Raw genomic sequence first — 21,683 nt, 5'->3', positions numbered from 1 at the left:
TGTGTTGTTTGAATCTATTATGTACTCCAGAAAAAGACTATGTTCTTTTTTATCCACTCTTGGGGGGACAGACTTACTGGTGTGGGATCTTTTGATTAGATTATTTCCATGGAGATGTGACTCTACCCATCAGAGTGGGTCTTAATCGTCTTTACTGGTGTTCTCTTTGAGAGGATAAAAGGCAGAGACATTTTGAAACCAGAACCCAGGAGAGAAGAACCAGCAGTCATTGCCATGTGTCTTCCCATGTGGCAGAGGAACCCCAGATGCTATCGGCCTTTCTTCAGTGAAGTTATCCTCTTCTTGATGCCTTAGTTTGGACACTTTTGTGGCCTTAGAACTATAAATTTATAACCTAATAAACCCCCTTTATAAAAGCCAATCCATTTCTGGTATTTTGCATTCTGGCAACTTTAGCAAACCAGAATATATACAGTCCCAGCTTTTATCCTCTGGTCACATACATAATCCTAGCCTTTCTCTTTCAATCATATTCACACTCAGCTTTTTAATTACACTTACAGTATTGTGCTACCTTCACACAATATTGCACTATCCATTTCGGAACCCTTGCGATCAACTGTATTAAATATTCTGTACTCCTTAAGCATTGATTGCCCAATATCTAACATCTTTCTATCTCTTGAAAACCTGCACTCTCAAATTTAACTCTCAGAGTTTGCTCATTATAGTTAGTTCATATTAGTGAGACCATACAATATTTATCCTTTTGTTTCTGGCTTATTTCACTCAATATAATGTCCTCGAGGTTCATTCACGTCGTTGCATGCATCACAACTTCATTCCTTCCTGCAGCTGCACAATATTCCATCATATGTATACACCACAGATTGCCCTTCCACTCATCAGTAAATGGACCCTTGGACTGCATCCATCCATTTCAGCCAACTTTTGAGTGATATTTAGTGTTGGTGTAGATACTACAGGGAAAAGAAAAAACAAAAACATAGCACCTGTCTCTTCGAGGAGCATTTGGCCTACATTAGAAGATAAAATATAGAACATGCAAAAATCAACACTACAAGTAACTGTGTATTATAAAGGCAAATGATTAAATGTCATATTGAATGTCAAAGGAACAGTGCAGCACTCTGATTTTATAAGAGAAGTGAATCAATGCTGCTTCGAATATCCAGAGAGGACTTTCTAATTACCCAGGAAATGAGTTGAGCCTGCAAGGATGCTGGGCGGCCAGGCATGGCCACTTAGGCTGCATATTTTGTAATTCCAGTGTGCGCCTTTGGATGGATTAGGAATAAAATATAATACAATGTCCAATTCATAAAAAATTCAAGAAATATTGGTTAATTGATTTATAAGTAGAACGAATGAAGAAATATATTCCACAATCCATTTCATAAAATCTTTGTTGAATCGGATACTTCCTTTATGCTAGGAAATTCTTGCTCATGATCTTTGAATCTCTAGTGACACTAAATTTCAGAGCTGGAGGAAGTCTCAGAGATTATCTAACTGAATTCCTTCAGCTGCCTTCAGAGAAAACTAAGATGCAAGGCCACACAGCTAGTTAATGACAGAGGCTGGATATTACCAAAAACAATGAAAAATCCATAGTATTGAGAGAAAGGTCACTTGTGCTAGGCAAGAGACTGACACAGCCCACACTAAGTAGCTCTGTAAACTTGAGAAAATGATGCAAACTCTGGCCAACTTTAAAATGGAGATAAACCATGTGGTTACAAAGATTCATTCCTGCTTGAACATTCTACTCTAAGTAGGGACAAAGTCAAAGTTTAGTCTTATATAGAAGTTGACCTGATATTAAAAATGACCAACCAACCAACCAAACAAACAAACAAACATTTAAAGCAATCAAAAGGAACCTGCTTTTAATAATTTATCCAGGTCCATCTGGCAACATTATGATTGTTAACATGAATTACTCTACTTCATTTTTTCTTTCTCTCATCCAGAAATTTATTTAAAATGTCTTTGGAGGAGAGTGGACATCCCCTTATTCTTTAAAGAATTTGAAACTATTCTAGGTATGACATTTATGTATAAAACCAAATAAATAAAGGGAATATGGCACCTTTCATGTAGTTAATCTTCTAAATAAATTGGAACTCGTCGTATGTGATTTTCCTTGTGACTGAGCTGGGTTTGTTTTTCTTTGGTGTTTTATATTAGACATTTTAGATGCCTACATGATGAGGTGTCCTATAAATAGTGCTTTATTGCAAAAGACTCATTTTTTCAAGCATAAAACTTCTGGACACTGTACTTACACAGTGGCAAGTGTATAGATTGATCAGTACTAAAGCATCATTTTGGTGAAATATTGTGTCATAGAGATGATACTGTACTTCAAAGAATCATACTTCAGTGCAGCAGGGAGATGGGTGAAAAGTAAGAAGCTGATACCCTATTACCCTTAAATAGTAATTGATCACACTTCCGTTGACTTTGCAACCCCAGATTCCAGAGCCATTTCCCTCTTTTCTGTGATATTTGTTTTGATCATGTAAGCTCACAAAGAACCATACCAAATGGAGTATTTTGTGTGTGTTTGTAAGCCTCCCCTCACCCACTTTTAAAAATGTCTACCATGTGTAAAAATAATTATTAGGGATGATAGGCTATCTCTCCATAATGCCACCCTCGGAATAATTCCCCTTCAATAACATTTCCACAGCAAACATTGTGGGGGTGGGTGGGGTGTATAGATTGCCCATTGCTAGCTTGCTCTCCAGCTCCCCGTTCTCAACAAAGAAACAGGCACTTGTTTCTATGTGTACACACATCCTCAACCTCTAGGGAAGACATGTCAACTTCTCAGAGCCCCATTCCATGCTCCAATTTAGGGGCCACCCAAGGAAGGCTTAAAAAATTCTGCTATCAGACAAGTGCTCAACCAAGGAGTGAGATGTCAGGCACCCCAATTTCTGCATGGATTAGGGAGCACTTATTTGCTGCAATACCCCCAAGGGATCAATAAGTCAAGCAAAATCTGCAACTCAAGCAAAACGCATTTTAGCCTTCAGTTTTTATAGTTTTATATAGGCTGGATGGGTGATGGAGTTGAAGAGTGTCTAAGGTCAGGATATCCATGTCCTAGTTTGAGAGTGGGCATGGTTCTGGCAGCTGTTTGGAATGTGCCAGCACTCCCACTGGAATGTGGGGGGTACTCAGTACCTTCACTGTTGGCTTTTGACCTCTAAGAGAAACTCCTATGTATCAGAAAAAGTCATTCAATAGCACTTACTATATTTAAAGATAGGAAGATTACCTGAGAGGAAAATGTGATGAAGGTCTGCACCTAGGCTGTGCTGAATCTAAAGAGAAAACAAAAAATGGACAGAGAAGGCAATGTGGAATAATCACTGTGGAGCTTTTGAAATGTGTTACAGTACAGTGGGCGGCAGAAAGGATTAGAAAGGGCTTGGGGTAGGATGTGGTATTTGAACTGAGCTGAAGGAAAAGGATCCAGAGAGATATTGGGCCAAAACCTGGAAACAGAAAATTATAGGAGAGCCCAGGGAAAGATGAATGGCCATAATCGTACGACCGTGGCAGTAGCGGCTTGGGAACCAAGTCTGAGACTTGGATAAGCTTAGGAGAAGGTGTTGCATTCATAGCATCGGTGACGAGAAGTCACTTAAGGCTTTGTGTACTAGGACAAAAATTCTAACTGAAGATTGTAGGGGTGGTGGGGTGAGAAGGTTGAGAAGCAACTGCAATAGTGCAGCTGGAATAAAAAGAGGGATTAGACAATGTGTACAAAGATTTCAGTGTGGTTGCTGGCATTTATAAAGCTTTTCTACACAAAATTTTGGCTGTGTGTGTGTGTTTTGTATGTGTGTGTACATAATACATAGAAACTACTCAAATGTCTACAGTAAGAGAGCTACTTCATCTCTGATACTTAGAGTAATTTTTTCTGCTGTAAAAATAATATCTTTTAAGCCTAGGAAATAATAAGTATTGGTACTACTTATTGAGCACTTGTAGGAAGGGTGCTATGAACCTTATGTATATTTTCCCATTTAATCACCATAGGAATCATGTTAGGCCCATTTTACTGATGAGAAAATTGAGAAACTGAGACATTAAGTGATTTGCTCAAAATATTGAGCTAGTAAATGGCAGAACAGGAATTCAAACTCATGCAGCATGACGCCGGAACTATAATTCTAAAATACCAACCCATTTTGCCTCTCACAACATGATTTCTTGCTTGCATTTTGCTCTCATTTCTTCTATTTTTCTGCATAAAAAGGCAGTTAGCAAGAATTATCATACTCAAGAGATGAATTTCTGAAGGCCCATGTCTGAAGAAGACATGAAAACCAACAGAAAGTCAGCCTTGGGAACCAACCCAAAGCTAGGGCTGTTTCAGGGGCAGGTTTCTGGTACGAAAGTTGAGGTACGTTCTATGGATTGTCCTTCTATGTCAAAAATAATTAGTAAAGGCTACAATGGGGGGTATAATTCCTTGTCTGCTTCTAGGGCCTCCTCTTCATACCACAACATCCATCCATTCAACAGATATTAAATGTGCACCCAGCAGCCACTGGTATATACTAGACACTGTTCTTGGCATTTGAGATACATTGTAAGCAAAATAAGCAAAGATCTTCATCCTTATGGTGGGGTTTACATTCTGGTGATGCAGGGTATTCATTAAAGAATAGATCAAATAAATACATTATACACGGTCTTACTAGGTGATGAGTACAATGGGTGGGGTGGGAATGGCAGGGTGAGATGATCAGGAATATACTGCAGGATGGCAAGGCTGGCCAGGATGGATTTCATTGAGAAGTTGGCATTTGACCAAAGGCTTAAAGGAGTTGAGGGAGTTGACCGTACAGAATCAGAGGGAAGAAAGTTCCAAGCATTGGCACTATTTGGGAAAGAGATTCTAAGTGTGTTTTAAGAAGAGTAAGGAAGCAGGTGTGGCTGGAGCAGAGCAGTGGAGGTGCAGAATAGAGTTGAGGTCAAGGGAGATAAAGTACCAGAGCTTGCAGGGCTTGGCTTTTACTCAGAGCAAAATGGGGATCCATTGAGCAAATGAGTGACCTTATTGGACTTATATTTTAAATTGCCAAGGATTGCTCTGGCTGCTGTGTCCAAAATAGATTGCAATAGAGCCAGGGGTAGAAGCAGAAAGACCAACAAGGAGTCTATTGCAATAATTTGGGAGAAAGACTTGAACTGATCATACCTGTGTCATTGTTGTAGTGCAATGAGAAGTGGCAAGACTTGGATATATTTTAAAGACAGAACCAATGGTGTGTGCTGAATGATTGGATGCATGAACTGACAGAAAAGAGTCAAGGATGAGTCCAAGATTTTTGTCCTGAGCAACCAGAAGAATGGAATTGTCATCCATTGATATAGGGATGACTGAAAGATGAGCAGTTTGGGGGAAGAACATCTTTAGCTTAGTTTTGGGCATGTTAGTTTTGAGATGCCAGTAAACCATTGAAATGGGGATGTTGAATAGGTGCTTGGGTAGACTATCTGGAATGTTAGGAGAGAGGTCCCTGATAGGAATACAAATTTGGGAGTTATCAGCCTAAAGAGAGCTTTTAAAGCCATGACACTTACCCTACCATCAAGGGAGAGAGCACAGTGAGAAAAGAAAAGTGGCCCTCGAGTACTGAGTCTTGAAACACATTATTTCCTGCTTTATCACACATTGAAGTTTAACTCAGTGATGACTCCTAACCAAACTTTTTTTCATATGTAAATTTAAATAACCTCTCTACGAGATTGAAAATATTAGTAACCAGTCCCCAAATTTCTCTGTGAATTCTTGGAGAGATCACATGGAGAATGGGGGAGGTAGCATTATCTTAGTGGCATCCTGGCATGATCCAGAGGTTGCTCCCATAGGTTCCATGCATGTTTTGAGTTGTTTTGTTGCACAGCTGACACTAACACTGTTCCTTTCCGTGAGAGGAGAAATCAAAGCCAGCGTTCAAATAAAATGATGGTTTAGCTTCACCATTAAGATGAATTAGGAAATCGAGCATAGTAAAACATTATTTTTCTCCTGTGCTTTTTCTCCTGAGTCATTATTTTAGAAACAAGACTGACATATGCCTTTGCCTAATAGTCTGCATTTACAAAATCTTGGTTTTGTAGGAATGTCTAAAAATATCACCAGTATATCCACTCAGAGCACAGAAACTGGCAAATGGGTGGTCATCTCCCATTCCTGTGTTTGATCAACACTCAGATAAGACCACCAGCTCTGAATACCACTTAGAAAGAGTGATCTGGTCTGAATCCATTATGTCAGCAAACATACTGTATCCTTCATGCTTAAGATATTTGGAATTTCACATTCCTTGTTTTATAGCTCTCACAACAAAGCAACAACATCCTATGTGTCTGTAGACATTCTTTGCCAAATCCTAATGATCAAAACATTTATTTAAGTCTGTGATAACTGTACAGATCCAAAATGCAGTAATATGCTCATAGCTTAGTTGCATGAAAAAAATTAAAGGGTTGGAAATGATTATAATGGAATGGGAAAAAAATGAGGAAAAAAAAGATGCCAAAATATTAAGTCCAAGCCACCTGGCTTAGAGATGGTTTTAAAGTAAATCTTTAATGTGGCTTTTTGGTTCACTGGTTTGTACAGGACCTGTTTTTCATATGCACATTGTAAGAATCACCTTCGTAAAGGTCAATTCACCGTGAATGAAACATTAATAAGAGAGCTCAAATATTTGAACTGTTGTTACTACTCCTTTGCTTTCCCTGGCATTTTTGTTGAATCAGGTTTAAACGTAACGGTTTCTTTTTAAAGGAGAGAAAGATGAAGTTTATGTGCATGGTTTTGCTTTGATTTTGTATTACATCCACTTGTGTTGCTGTAGTCAGATTCAGGAAAACAATGATGGTTACTGGTCATATGGAACAAAATGTGATAAGTGATGACCACATCTGCAAATGTGACTATGAATCAGAAATAGTCGTGAATCCCAGGAAAAGTTGTGGAAAGCTGGGAAAGGGCAAAAGTATTACCGGAAGGGGGTAGTAAGGTGGATATTTAACCACATATGGTTCTTCCATGGAAGGGTGATATTTCTTTGAATTAGATCCATGGAAAAATTGTATTACTCCGAGAGGAAAGACGTGGAATGACCAGACAGCATACTTCTCAGGAAACCACAATCCAGTTTCGGCTGAAAGAGTATTATTCTTATGAAGCAGCAGAGGGCTTTAGCCTCCCTCTGCAGAATTCGGTGTTACATAACTTCATTTTGGTAACTAATGAGAGGCAGCTGTGTTGTGGACGAATACGCACAGGGTGGAATGCTGAGAAATCTGCGTTCGAGTCCCACCAATGCTTTGGACAGGCTATGCTAAGATTACTTAACCAGTGGCGGCCTCAATTTTTTCATTTAAATTGAGATTGCCAGACATGTTCATTTATCAATAAAGTCCTTCCAGTTCTGAAATTCTGCTGCTATCTTTTCCAGGGACCCAGATGTGATTTGAGAATCTCAAAAAGAATTATGCAATGGCTTCCTGCAGGGGGAATTTTACACACCCAGACCCAGATTCTCCATATAGGATTAGGCAGGCCCCAGCCACGGGGGCTGAATAATCAGAACTTTTGCCTGCTTAAGATGACTTGCAGGGGCTGTTCACTGGGTGAAGCTGCAGCAGAGGAGCGACAGAAGAGGAGTTCCAAGTTTCCAGGTGGCAAGGGTCACTTCTGAACATCTCCTAAAATTGTCATCCAACATTTAAAATAATTCCACAAATGGTACTATTTCTAAAAATATCACAACTAAATATAGCTTCCCTTCAAATGATGAATCAAGTGCATTTTGCATCAATGGCTGTCCATACTTGAGAAACTCATTTGTTTCTCAAATGGTCTTATTTGTGGTGAAGACATTTTTTCCATGTTGCTGCTCAAGTACAGCTCATTTCTAAGAAACGTCTAATATCCCTGAAGCAAAATAAGCAATTCAAAATCAAAAGAGAAGGATTTTTACTCCATAGAGGTTTCTGAATCCTTTCCAAAATGGGCCTTTTGACTTTGAGACCAAACTCTGGTCTAGCCAGCTTCAAAGATCTTGCCTCTTTCCTATCTCTTCCCAGTGCTTGTTAAATGATGCAAACTTTGAGTATCACTGAAAACCACGAGCCTCAGATTTATCCTTTATAATACTTGCAAGTGCTGTTATTTCCATTTCTTCATATCCACCAATTATAAGTTTCCTTAAAATGAGTTTGTCCTCAAACACCACAAAAACGTTCTTAAGTTTATTATTGTTATTTTCCTTCTTGCTCTGATAAAAGTTTCCCAATGACTGGTAGGGCCGTGTCCTGACGTTCAGCTGCCCTGTCTGCTGGAGAATCTGTTAAATGTTGCAGATGTGGCTCTGTCATTTGAATTCAGCAAAATGTCAGCATGAAATCACTTTTGGTTTATTATATTTTTAGAGTCTGAAGATAGTTGTTTCTGTTATTTAGATCAAAATTTGAAATGTCATGAAATACACTAAAAATGAGCAAGTCATAGAAAAAGTAAAAATGAATATGAAGAAGTTCTTTTAATTTTCAAAGGATTATTTCACAATTTGTGCACAGCTGGTCAACTAACTAGAACCATTGTGACCTCAAACATTTTAGAAGCAGTCAGGGGCATAAATTATAGACGAAAATAAAATATCAGATGATTTTCTTTTCCCTCCTAAAACCATTTTTCTGCAATAAAGTAGAGGTATAAAGAGGCTACACACAAAGACCAATAATTCTGAATTTTGCTTTATGGGTCCTCCAAAGTCATCAGTATATTCACTAACACTATAACTAACTTTTTCCTTTGTTCCTTACAGGCCAAATTCAGTAATGGGGGGAAATTATTTAAAAGTAAAGATATAGTCCAGAAAAATCTCTCTAGTGAAATATGATTTGTATGATAGAGAGTGTATATGTCAGTAGATTTGGGATATTTCCACTCCCTTTGGGGAACCATATAATTATTAAGATAGGAACCTATCACCTCATATAGTGTTTCCTCAGGTTTGTTTTTTCATCTTATTTAAAATAAGTTAGACTCTATCATTTCTGACATACTGTGACCCTTTGAGTCTGAGTACAATTACACATTTAAATCCTGTTTTTCATTGGTTTCTCCACTTGGAAATTTTGTTTCTTTGAATCGTTTCCTTGACTTTTCTTTCTTTTTGCTTAGGTGAACAGTGTTTTGAAAGTGCAATAGTATTATTGGGCAGGCCAGCAAAATGTTTGCTTTGCTTAATTTGTGTTTTTATTATTCCTTTGCATGCAAAATTTCTTTTGTTTGAATACAAATGATCTCATCCCCACATCCTGTGATATAATTTGTATAGTGAATGAGGATTTTTTTTCCCTTTGTAGACAGCAAGAAGGAAAGACTTGAATGAACATGTGTGGCTGATGGACTAGCAATTTGTTCCAATGGAAAACCAGAGACAATAGTGCATTTAAGCAGAACCCAATGCACATAAATGTAAATTATTTGCATCTACCAATATTTTATACAACGATTATAGAAACCAATTAACAGAAATTTTAAATGGCGACAATTTCTAAGTGGTGTTCTGTAACTAATGATGTGGTTTTATCATTAGAGAGAATTCCACTTAGTCCTGATGTGTGCTTTGGGATGCTGCCAGATGACCTCACCCAGCCCAGGTAAGCACCGTCAGGGGCCTCTCTTGTCTTCCTTCCTCCAGGAGAAGAACTTTCTGCTGGCTTAGTGGTTTTGGTGATGTTGGCTGTCTAGCTAGACACACTCTGGGTCAAAACAGTTAAGACTTTTTAACAGGATGAGAGTGCTGAAGCATAATTTAATAAGCATAAATCATTCAAGAGACTTTTGCTGGGCAGGGGAGGCCTCCATTTCTTTCTTTGACAAATAGCCATTCAAATGATGGTGTGTGTGGTCATCAGATGTACCAGTTAGTCCTCATAAGGAAGGCAAATGGGATGCAAACATAATAGTGGAAACATTTCCAAGTCAATGATAAGAGTAGAAAGATATTCCTTAACCAGTAATAAAACAAGATTTAGAATTCATTGCTTTACTCGCTGATCCTTGCCTCATATTTCCTTCTGAAGCATTTTATGGTCTCTTTGACACTTTCTAACTTTCTTCTCCCTGTGGATTCCAAGACAACAACAGGAAGCTTCTTTATAAAAATAACCAACAAGTACTGTTAGAGTGATTAAAAACATAATCATAATAAACTAGCTCTTCTAAGATCTGGTTCCAAGTTAATCATAGAAGTTAATGTAGATCCATATTCTCTGTTCACAAAGAAACCAGGTAGCAGATTCTAGAGTTTTGAGACCTTTTGGGTGGTCTGAGGTCTCTTTCCTGTTCCCCCTTTCTTTAACTGCCTTTGCTTTCCAAACCTTACACCTTAAGCCTCAACAACCATGCCCTTACCCAACATGAATGCATTCTACGGTTTCCCTATTTTACTCCCAGCCAAGTCTTTAAATTGGCACCCTCTAGTTCAGAGAAAATCTCAGCAGGATTCTGAGAAATACATTCAAATGTTCATGAATACTAAAAGCAGTGAATACAACAAAAATCATTACTATCTATTTTATATTTATATCAAACATAGCTGGAATCCTGGGATATGTGGATTAGATATGGATAGGAGTTTTTGTTAGAGATAGTTTCATTAGCTGAATTACCATAAATTATTTATAACCAAGACTCAACATCTGAGCTTCTCGCACATGAAAGCTGATTGAGCAGCCATTTAGTAAAGTCAGCATTTGTTCAAGACTTCATTGGCTTTCAATTTTAATGATGTTTTTCAGAGCATATTTTTCTTAACAAGATTGTTTTAAAATTAGGAGTATCTGGTTTAGTATTCAGCAACAATTTTGATAGGCTTTTTTTTTTTTTCAGTATAAATAACAACTCTCCACACAATCTCTTGCTTGCTGTCTTTATCCAGAGAATTCTTGTCAAGTATATTTATGTGAACTAGACTCTGCCATTACATCATATCCTGTCTTCCACTCACCTCCTGCCCTTACTTAAAAGTACTGTGGTAAATCTTAGCCCTGTTTCGACATAAGCAGTACTGGTCATTTTTACTCTGCAGTGGACAACTAAACTGTTAGTTAATAAGAGAGTGGAGTATGCTATGCTGTATGAATGACGGATCCCTTGGTTGGAAAGCAGAAGTGCCTGGTTTATTAATTTCATGATGAAGTCTTCCTGGTTTTTAAACTTGTTACTCAAGAAATCTATCAAAGTTTTCTGACTGACAGACCATTGGATGTTAGTAATTACCTCAAGTGGATTCAGCTAATGTTCAGGCCAAATGACAATAGCCAAATTATTTTATTTTCTTGACTAGATTTTGATGAATTGACCAAATATTTATGCATCTTGTAAACACAACTCGAATTTGACTAATTGAGGGTAAATTCTCTTGCTTGGGGACGGGATCTGCAAAGGTGCTCTGTAGTTACTCAATTTCATTTTAAAGATAGATGGGAACGTAAAGCCTAATTGCTCCCAAAGTGTTGTGGCCCTTTGAGGACTAAAATAGTCTTATATTGAGAGATAATCTGCTTTCAAGTAACTTCTGTCCCTTGGTCCTAGGTTTTCCCTTTGGTGGATTAGAATATCAGTCTACTTCCTTTTCCATATAGTATCCCTTAAAATATTTGCAGAGAACTATTATGTTCCTCTGTAAGTCTACCCATTTTCATGTGACATATCCTCAGTCTGATATTAATTGTACAAAATGGTTTCTAGACCCTTTGCCATTATTGCTGATTCCTGAATATATGCTTGTTTTTGACAGTACCTATTGGACATCCAGGATATACAAGATGCAATGCTTCATACAACTGAAAATAAATCCCCGCATAGAAAAAGTTTAAAGTCATTCATATATATGAATCACTGACCTGATGATAGTGATACAGAATTCTCAAATTTGTGGAAAATAACTTGAGCTTTTTTATATCTTCTGATAGTGAAGTCACAGTGCAGGCTCTTGTTAGAGGCAACCATCACTACTAGTCTTTTTTTTTTTTTTTTAACTCTGTTACTACTGATCTCTCTCACTGTGTGCTTTGAACTCATGCAGATCAGGCCACTATCCCCCCTAACTGTATAAATTGTATACCTGCCATTCCTTTTTCTCTGCTTCTACATATTGCCATCCTCAAGATGGCTGCCCTTATCACTTTCACTTAATTATATCCTTATAATGAGGATTTCCATGTTTTCTAGGGATATTGTGTGTATGTGTGTGTGAGAGAGAAAGAAGGAGAGGGAGAGGGAGAGGGAAGGAAGAGAGAGAGAGAGCAAAGGAGGTACATTTTTCTAATGTTATTTAGTTTTTCATTTACACACATCTTTTGTCAAATATTCTCAGGTCCATCATGTCTCTAGATTATGAAACCTGAAAATAACCAAATTCTCTCCCATCCTGTATCATCTGTGCATTCATTCACTTTTTCTCGGTTTAACGTTGCTTGTTCATGCATGCACGGCCTGTACAGCTGTGACAAAAATAACTTCTTTTGTAGAAGCTGAAGGTAGATAAATCTTTGATGTGTATTGGTAGAGCTATTCTAATCTTTGCCATCACCGTATGAACTATCAGCCCTTTTACTACTCATTCCTCTTGGAAAGCTGCACCATTGATCTGGTGAAGATTTCAGTAAATCTTGGATTTACTACTGGAATAAATGGAGACTCATCTTCTTAAGGATACTTATAATACGATTAATGTTTCAGTTAACAGTGGCAACTAATTTTCGGTGTTAAAGACATGCAGTTTATTTTTATTGAGGCTGAAAATTAGGGGATGGGATGTGTTGCTTTTTGGTCCAGTATTTCCGGCAGAATTTCAATTGTTGTGTAGAAAAAAAAAATCTCAAGATCTAATTCCGTACATGACAGTGATTTGCTTATGTGTGCCATCGGAACAATGAAGGGAAATCATATGTTACAGTGCCAATAAAGGCAAGTTAATCACCTGTTCAGCACACTGTCAGTGATGTCAGTCATTCTTCTACTTGGACTGAAATAAATATTGAATGAGGATGATCTGTAGCTATGTGCATATCAGGCAGTGGATTATGTCTCTTCCTTCTCAGCTCATATATTGTTTCACCACTTTGTTGAGCTTTGACTCGGTTCCAGAATAACTAGTGATGTGTACACTGGCAACCACTGATGTCTGCAATTGGGAATTCTCCATAAGACGTGGTGTAATCGCCTCCGGATGGCTGCAATGTGATGTGTGTAAGTTGCTTCTCATTACCTACTGCTTCACTACCTACCCCCCTCCAGCACCTGGTCCAATATGGCAACCTGCCTCAACATTTTGTCTGGTTTATATAGTATACGGAAATTACAGTCCTCCTCATCAGGGGTTTAAAATTGGGACAGTAACCAGTGTATACAAAATAGATTGGATGCCCCCTGGCTGAGCTTCTTCAGTTGACTGTTTTTCTCTCATTGTCTACATTTTCAGCAACAGACTCATACATTACTCCTGCCACTCAAAGCCTGCTGCCTGCCCTATGATTTGATTTCATTTGCATTCCTGTCTTATTCAAGTTAGCCTTTGTGGAGACATTCTGAGAAGCATTTATTTCCCTTATTTACAAAGGGATTTATGTTTCTTGGATTACTCTAACAGGGCTCTTCTCACTCTCTTTTCTTGCTCTTAAAGCTTTGTCATCTCATTCATGAAGGCAAGTTCAGAAAGAAAAGTCTTCCCTTGCTATAAACATACCTCATAATGTTGGCAAGAGGAGAATGTACTTATCAGACAGCCACATAAAGGTGCGCAGAGACTGAGAAGCCTCTTTCTTTCTTTTTGTTGGAAAGACCCAGGTGTTCAGGTTTGTCTACAGGATGACTTTGGCAGTGGTGTTGCTTGGCTTCCACGTGGGGTAGGGTTTTGGTTTCCTGGGATGCTCAAGCAGATAACACAAAATGATTTGGGTTAAAAGGTGGGTATTTATTCACTCACAATTTGAGACTCGGGAAATATCTAAATCAAGGCATCATCAAGGTGATGCTTTCTTCCTGAAGACTGTGGAGTTCTGGGGCTGGCTGCCTGTGATTCTTGGTTCTTAGCTTGACACATGGCACATACAGCCTCTCCTGGTCTCGTCTCCTGGTCTCTCCTTTCTCTTTTGGGTTTTGTTCTGCTCAGCGTCTTGCTTCCTGTGGTTTTCTCACTGTCTGTCTGAATTTCATTCCCCCTATAAAGTACTCTAGTAATAGGATTAAGACTAATCTTGATTGGGTTGGGCCACACCTTAACTGAAGTAAACTTATCAAAATGTCCTATTTACAATGGGTTCACACGCAGAGGAATGGATTAGATTTAAGAACATGTTTTTCTGGGACCATACAGTTTCAAACCAGCTCAGACAGGCTACTGTGAAAGTCTGCTAATAGCAGTTTCATGCTCAAGAGAAAAGGAAGTGAAATACTTTTTAAAGATATGTATATTATTGGTCAAGGATGGGTGAATACCAATGACCATGTCTGAGAAGCTCTGAAAATATATACATTGGAAGTTTTTTTTTTGTCCATACCTGGACATGGTCTAGTGAAAAAGAGTTTCTGCTTTACAAAGTCTGCCTTCCATTTGCAGTCGCAGACAAAATGTAAAAATCTGAGTAGCAGTTATATAGTCCCAAACATCACATTCATTGGGATGGGATGTTTTGGAATTCCTAGTATCTAACTATTTGTATTATTTAAAGTTTAAAAATGCATACTTCTTTTTTCTTTTTTTTTCTTTTTTAATTTGAAGACTCATTAATTACAAAATCAAAACGGAGAAACCCATGTCCTTTTGTTCCTGTATATGGTCAGTGTTTGTCTGTGCCACTAGTCTCTTTCTACATATCTATGCCTGCAGCTTCCTCTCTGATCCTCCTGATATACTCAGCTGTCCACCCTTGTGCAGAGTCTTCATTTTTTATGCTTCACCCAGTACTTTACACATAGGTATAAATTCAAGAAATAGAGAGAAGTGTGTCTACACAATACTAGAAATTTTGGCTGGTGTACTAAAGTAGTACTGTAATCAGACAGTTTATTGAAACAAAAATTCAAATTATTTTGGCTGTGTGTTCCTCATTTGCCTGTGAACTCACTGAGCACAGGCCCTGTATTTTTCTCATCCTTGCATGCGTTATGCCCAACATTTGTCTGGCCTGTGCTGAATGTCCAATAAATTTAGTGAGTGAAATTACTCACATTGAGAGTAATGAAGACCCACAAAACTCCTGGTTATCTGGACTCCTCTTTTACTTTCAGCCAATTATAGTTGCAATATATGGTCAAAGGAAACAACAGACAAATAAAGGGGGAAAACCCTCCTACATTTATACTCTACTCAAAGGAAAAATATTCTCAAGCTTAAAAATTAACAAAATGGAGTTGAATTCCAAAACTCACAAAAAGTTTTGTTTCTAAGATATTAGAAATCAAATCTATACTCCTAATCGCAGAAATCTGTGACAGGAATCTTAATTATTTAAAATTTGGGAGATGAGACCCTCAGGGATGACATAGAGTTGAATCCCATAGTGTTGAGTATACTGAACTATACATAAATGTAAATGGTGGACAATAGTACCCAGCTGCAACAAAACATAGAAAAGAAAGTTATCCTGTCATGATTCCTGCTTAGTTCATCAATCCCTTAGAGACAACAAAATAAGCTCAGGCTTTACCAAAAATAAAGCAAGATTTTACCTTAAATTCACAGTGGTTGCCATGGGTGTTTGTTTATGTATATTGCCATCACGTTGTTCACCCACAGTTCATTTATTTAATATTAAAAAACAGAAAATTACACTAGCGTATCCTGAGCACAAACTTCTTGGCTTCTTGAAAGTTCATTAACTCATGATGCTGCTTCAGTGGTTCAAGTTATCACACTCTAAACAGACAAAGGTTTGTGTTTGGGATATATTTCTTTGCTTAAAAAAAAGAAAAGAAGAAGGAAAGAAAAACATTGAGCAAAACTGATCTAAATAAAATCTGCTGATTTTTTTTTTTCTCCTTCGCATCACTGAGGACCCAAGGGATGGGAAATGGACAAATTGGAGAGGAAAAGACCTTTAGTAATTAATTCTCTATCCTATTTTCTCTGGACACATTCTGCATATATCTTTTTCTATTTATAAGTGAATTTTGGCTTGGGGCTATTATTTTATTTATTATTTATATTGGTTCTTTTTTTCAAAAGGAGTCTAAAATGTCTTGCCAAAAAAAAAAAAAAAAATGCTTGAAATGAAATGGGTTCACATAAATTTTAAAAGGTTAAGGAAAAAAATCCCAGCTCTTTACTGGTAGGTCTGCTCTACAGATCAGAGCTTCCCAACCACATTGTCAGGCAGTCTGGTCTGTGGTGAATTAGTTACAAGTATATGGAGATAGGATCCCTCAGCCCTTGGGGCAACTGAGTGGAACCTGGTGGGGCTCTAACCCCAGGAGTGGCAGCATCCAATTATCCTGTGGGCTATATAAATATTAGCATTTCCTATATCTGCTTTGATGTGAAAAATATGAAAAATACCAGAGAGCCCTTGTTTAGAGCACAGTATTATATTACAGCTTAGATCCTAAAGGACTGGCAGGCTAATAAATTATTAAATGGCCGCAGGTGACTGCTATAAAATCAGCCATAGTTCAAAGCAGGGCCACCAAGAAAGAGTGCAAATAACTTGGGATAGCCCATGACCACTTTTAGAAGATTTGGTCTAATTTCACTATTTATAACCTTTTAAGCAGCAATACACTCCTCAACAATAAGCACAGGCACCAATTAAAAGGTGTCCTCATGTATATTCTCTGTAGAAGTCCTCAACCCTCTAAATGGGCAGCATCTTGTTCTATTATTATTATTATTATTATATTCTTATTCTATTATTCTTATTCTATTCTTCTTCTTCTTCTTATTATTATTATTATTATTATTATCTCACTCTATTCTTTCCCTGTGTTTGAGTTTTGGAATTGAACTGTGCTGATCTCCCAGTTAAGACTTACCTTCTGGTCTAATAATGAGTTCTGGGCTGCCTTAGAAAATGCTCTACCAACTTTTAGGTTCCTGTAATTTAGTCCCAAAGAGCAGCGCAATCTCACTTCTCACCTTGACCTCAGAGGTCAGGCCAAGAAAGGGGTAAAGCTCAGATCTTATTACCAAAAGGGTCTGGTGACACTATTTTTAATTGACGAAGAACTGCAGCCTTTCAGGTAGGCTATGGATTGAGAGGATTCAAGACACTTAACATTTGCTGGGCCATCACCTTTTTATACTTATTTCACCCTTCATGAAAACCTGCACTGCCAGAGAGGCTTCATTTATTCTTGGACAGAACTTCACATCAGCTAGGCCACACTCTCACCCAGGAAGAGAGAGCAGAGTCAATTTCCAGGTATCTCTGAACCTTATCATGGCTTCCAGATTTCTAGTGTTTTAAATAGACCATTGCCCCTTGAGGCTTATTTCATACCTTTTTTATCTGGATGTTTCTGATACTGAATTTGGCCTAAGGAACATGATCAAATATTCATTTCTCTGCAAAGGTGTAAATTTTCTTTCATGTAAGGAATACACTGATTCTTTCTCTATACATTTAAAGCACTTTGAAGATACTTTACTAATTGCTTTGCATAATACATAATAACTGTTTTATGTGTTATTTTACCTAAATCAACAATGACTTCATCTGTTTATTTTTTACTTCAAAGTCTATAATATCCCCCTGCTATGTAATCACTCATTAAATTTTTGATGGATAAAAGTATTGCTCGGTAAATGTCTCTCTGTTCTTTCTTAATGTCTCCTTCACAGTAATCACAAACATTTGTAGCATTCTTATCATGTGCAGGAGCTAGTTCCAAATGCCTCTCATGTATTGACTTTAATCCTCATAGTAACCCCGAGAATATGGAACTATTATTGTCCATGCTTTACAGATGAGAAAGTGAAGCCAACTGAATCACCTAATAAATGGCAGAACCAGGATTTGAATCTGGATAGTTTGGGACACATATTTATCCACCATGCAACTTACACTTTATTTTACCTAGGCCTTCCCTTCTCTTTCTTTATACATCAAAAGCTCATTACCAGCTTCCTCCACTTGCCAGCTGCCCATTGGCTTCAAAGGAACTTCCATTGTTGGAGGGGCTAAGGAGCAAGGACAGCACAAGAATAAGCCCTGTTTCCATCTGAGACCATTTACATCAACTCAAATTAAAAAAAAAAAAAAAAAAGAAAAAAGCTGATTGACACAGTGAGTAAATGGTGTAGTGAAGATAACCAGGGGCATATAGCATGTAAAATTAAAGATAGGACCTTATAACCGTAAGTTAGGATAATATGGCATTTCTTATTCCCTCAAGACTGTAGATGTAAAATGTAAAAATTAGTGAAATGGCTTCTGCTGAAAACACTAAAATCCTCAGAACCAAGAGCATTCCCACAAAGGAAATAAAATTCAAAACATTTATAGTCCTGTAACAATGGAGCAATAACAATAAAAACATTAGCGATATTTTGCGTCTGGAATTACTAAACTTAATCTGTGTGCAGTTGCACCTGTGTAATTTAGTATGCTTTAAAAAAAATACTACCAAGGTCTTTAAGATTCACAGTTTGAAGCCTCAAGAATGAATTGTCTCCATTTACAAAATGTTCCTCCCTCCTTGGTCGGAAAGAGAAGCATCAAACGTGTGTCGGTAACATAGTATAGCTTAGGGACAAAATGGAATTTTTAAAAAGTCCTTTAAAATTATGTTTTCATGTAGATTCAGTACAATTTTTAGAAATGTGTTTTGCAATAGCAGAATTATTTAGTTTGACCCTCAATTTTGGGATTGCCACCCTTTAGGCATTTCTATAATTTAATCCCCATTACTGTCTAGTTCCATTATTCTAATTTTTGATCTTACACCTATTCAAATTACTTTCCTTTAAATATTTCACCTACATTTCAAGGTCTCATTGGAATTTCACCTTGTCCAAGAAGCCTTTCTGGACTACTAAATCTCTTTTCCTCTGTTTCTACTATATTTGGGCCACGGGATTTAAACTGTATCTGGTCTTCTCAATTCTAGTTTTGGGCTACTCTAAGGTAAAGATTAGAGTCCTCTCATATTTTCATGATGCCCAGCACTCTGATGGATAGGGGACTTACCAAAGACATGTTTGGTTTCCAGAAATGGCAGCTTTTAGGCTAGTGCAGTTTCTCAATCATAGGAAGAAAGCGTACACTTCAAACTTATGGTTTCCATGTGCTCCACCCAGCTCCAGGTTGCCTCCCCCACCAAAATCTCTATTTCTGCCTACTGGTCGCCAAGTCTATTTCCACACATTCCCTCTAATAACTAATGGAAGGTTTTCTAAAGCCTTTGCATATATCGACTCATAACATTTTTAAAACAACCCTAAGATATATTACTATTTTGCTCATTGGAAATGACGAAACTGAGACACAGAGTGGATAGCAAGTTTCCCCACTGAGTGAGGGATGGAGCAGAGCTAAAATCCAGGCTGCCTGACTCCAATGTCCGTGAACTCCCTCAAGGGGAGCAGTCATTGGTCTTGTTTAGTTTTGCAGTTTGTTGTTTGTTTCTTTGTTCATAGGAGTCTAACCTGTTTGTTGTCATCATATTCATGTTTCATGTCATGGATGTACAATCATTGAACGGGGGTCTAGTCCTGATTCCGAAATCTATTATCTCTGTGATCTTGTGTATGTCTCTTAACTGTTCTAAACCTTCATTTGGGATTGTCAGTGTATGTGATCCCATTATCTCATCGTAGAGGCCTAACAATACTTTAAAGTGGGCCAATGTTAACCATCAGTGTTTTATAGAGTGTAAACTGTAAACAGGGGCAGAAATACAATGATATTATAATTAGACAATCATACTGGAACAAGGACCTAGTTTTCCGTATCTATTATTATTATACATCAATGATATGGTGTTTTGCATGTATGCTCAGAAGAGTTGCTCAATAAATATTTGTTGATTAGTTCATTGTATCTCTCTGGGAATGGATACTGGTTAGAATAAACAATACCATATTATAAAAAAATTGTATAATTTTTGAGCATGATTATCTTCTTTTTAGACAGAAAATGGGTTTGGATTTGGGTGACTAACACAATAAAATGGGATGTTTTCTTCTTACTAACCAATTATACTTGAATTGCAAAACCCTCAAGGCATCACCAGTTAATTCAAGGCACACGAATAAGATGTTTTACTTTCCACATTACATAAAATGTCCCTGTCCCCTATTTTTATGATCCTAATGAATCTCTCATAATTTAGAACTGTGTGGGCTGTGGGTTTTTGCAGAACCTGGATTCATGCATCTGGGTTCTCAGTCAATAAAGGAGTCAAATCAGGGCTCCATTTCTATCAAAGCTCATGAAGGCTCTGAAGGAAAAGCTGTGAGAATTTAAAGCAGTGAGGGACAACTCTGGCTTTAGGGAACGAATTTGTAACCGCTAGTTTTTCACAGCAGGATGCCCACCTACTGCCTGTCTTCATTTGCTTGTTTTCTGGTTCAGTAAGAGTTGTGTTCTACTATTATGACTTAATGGCTTCACAATTTTTCTAAACTTGCCAGAACTTTCTGTAATATTCTTAAAGAAAGTAGTCACTCTGCTTCTTGTTAATTCACATTCATTTGGGGCATTTGTGTCAGGGATGGAATCAATGAGTCACACTTCCTGATCAAAGGGTAGATTTCAGCAGAAGACAAAGGGCTGGCAGTGCTGCCCCCACATGCCTCCTAGAATTATATATTAAGTCAAATGCAAATGTTGATGTTTGGGTGACTAGAGACTTAACCACCACTGATTACTCCTTATGACCCTTTAATTTACACTTGGAAATCCCAGAGTGAGAACACATGTACTGCAATTTGTTTCCTCTAGCTCCAGTTTCTAACGCAGCTCTGGCGGATGGGTAGGAGAGGGACAGAAGGGGAGCAGAGCTTCCATTTTCATGGGGAAAAAAAAAAAAAACAGAACACGGTAGAGAGTAGAACTGAAATATTAAACCCATCCACATGGGACTGGTTTTGAGGTCCAGCCAGATGAATTGGTAGTGTTGGTCACCACTAGGTCCATGAACCTGGTGCATACAAGCCCACAGAGAGACTGTGTCATTTGGAACTGGGCTCTGTTCTTTAAATTCCTTACTGTGGAATTTGAAATTGGCCATAGAAAGACAGGGGGAGTGATGGCATCCCCCCACTCCTTCTATTTCCTCCACGAAAAATATATTTTAAACCCTTTAACACACATTACACCCTATGTAAATTAAACAGGAAATCCACAAACTTGCCACCTCAAGTGTTAAATCAGATGTTCAGGGGCTGTCTTATTCGTAGTGACAGCTGAAAAGGAAGGAGACATAATTTATACAACTGGAAATCTATTAGTGGTCCAAAGTAAACTCAATTTTAAGAGTAGTGTTCAATTTTAAGAGTAGTAATAAGTGACAAGGTAATTTTGCATTTTGTGGAATTTCTCTCACAGCTGGTGAACAGATACTCGTTTTCGTTTGGGTAACTACTTCACTTATCTTCTTGGTCTTCTTAGATTTCTCTGGGGCATCAGGATGGAAATAA

Source organism: Choloepus didactylus, chromosome 5 (genome assembly GCF_015220235.1).
Source record: "Choloepus didactylus isolate mChoDid1 chromosome 5, mChoDid1.pri, whole genome shotgun sequence".
NCBI lineage: Eukaryota > Metazoa > Chordata > Mammalia > Pilosa > Megalonychidae > Choloepus > Choloepus didactylus.
Note: the sequence above shows the minus strand (reverse complement) of the source record.